A 1,281-nucleotide genomic window follows, 5' to 3' on the forward strand; every position below is an offset into this window, starting at 1 on the left:
CTCAGGACATGCACAGCCCTCAGGACATGCACAGCCATCACATGCACAACCCTCACATGCACAGCCCTCAGGACATGCACAACCCTCACATGCACAGCCCTCAGGACATGCACAACCCTCAGGACATGCACAACCCTCACATGCACAGCCCTCAGGACATGCACAGCCCTCAGGCAGCACCTGCTGGAGGTCCCATCCACAGCCAAGACGGAGGGGACAAAAACTTGTTTTACAACCTCCTAATGACAGAGGTTCCACTTCATGCCCCTCTGATCTGGAGCACCACAGAGCAGCAGAAGTACCAGCCACTTCAGGTGGTTGCAAATAAATCCCAGACTGAAACCAGGGGAGGCACCAGGGGAACATCTGGGGCCACGCAAGGACCACGCTGCAAAGGGGTGACAAGAGGGACAAACCCTCCCTGGCTGCACAAGCCATGGGAAACCAGGAACGTGGGGTGGCTGAGGAGCCTTGAACCCACTGGGGAGCACCAAGGGGACCCCCCAGCCCCCCCCAGTGGGGCTGAACATCAGACCAGTCTGAGCATCACCCACCCCAGCCAGGGGGGCCACTCAGAGCCCACCCTGTGCAGCCCCACAGGGTGAGACACTGAGGGGCTCCCAGAGCCCCAAAACTGCCAGGACAACGTTTTTCAGTCAATAACTTCACCAGCAAAGCCCCAGCAGGGCCCACTCAGCATATATTTGCATATTACTCAGTAGAGCAACCAAAGGTGTGATGGGGGGGGGGCTCTTCTCTCTGGGTTGGGCAGCAGAAAAAAAAGGGGTTTTTCCTCCCCCTCCTGCTCAGAGCACTAAATTCCCTTCAACTCCTCAGAAAAAGAAAGGACCTGCACACAGACACACACAGAGGGAGCAAAAAGACCCCACCAAGACCCCCCCCCTCCATCCTGGTGGCCCAAGCTCGAGACTTGACATGACTGGGGAGCTGGACCAGCCTTGGGGTCAATCCAGATCATTCAACCCGGATTATTTTGGAAGCACAGCCAGTATTTTTAGCCTGGAAAGCAAAGGCACTGCTTCCCTTTTTCTTCTTTTGAGCCTCCCCTCCCTTGCAGCCCGTTGCTGTGGGCAGGGAGGGGGGGGGGGGAACATGTGCAGAACTGCTGGTTGGGAAAGAAACAGGCTATTTTGATCAGCAGAGCTGAATCTGCTGCACCCCCACCACGTTGTGCAACCCCCTGGCTGCTGGGGAAGGAGACAAAAGGCACTGGAGGCTGCTCAGGCTCCATCCCAGCTCCCCCAGCAAGAGTTTTCCTGC

The sequence above is a fragment of the Chaetura pelagica genome, unplaced genomic scaffold (assembly GCF_000747805.2).
Source record: "Chaetura pelagica isolate M959 unplaced genomic scaffold, ChaPel_1.0 scaffold743, whole genome shotgun sequence".
In the NCBI taxonomy this organism is placed as follows: domain Eukaryota; kingdom Metazoa; phylum Chordata; class Aves; order Apodiformes; family Apodidae; genus Chaetura; species Chaetura pelagica.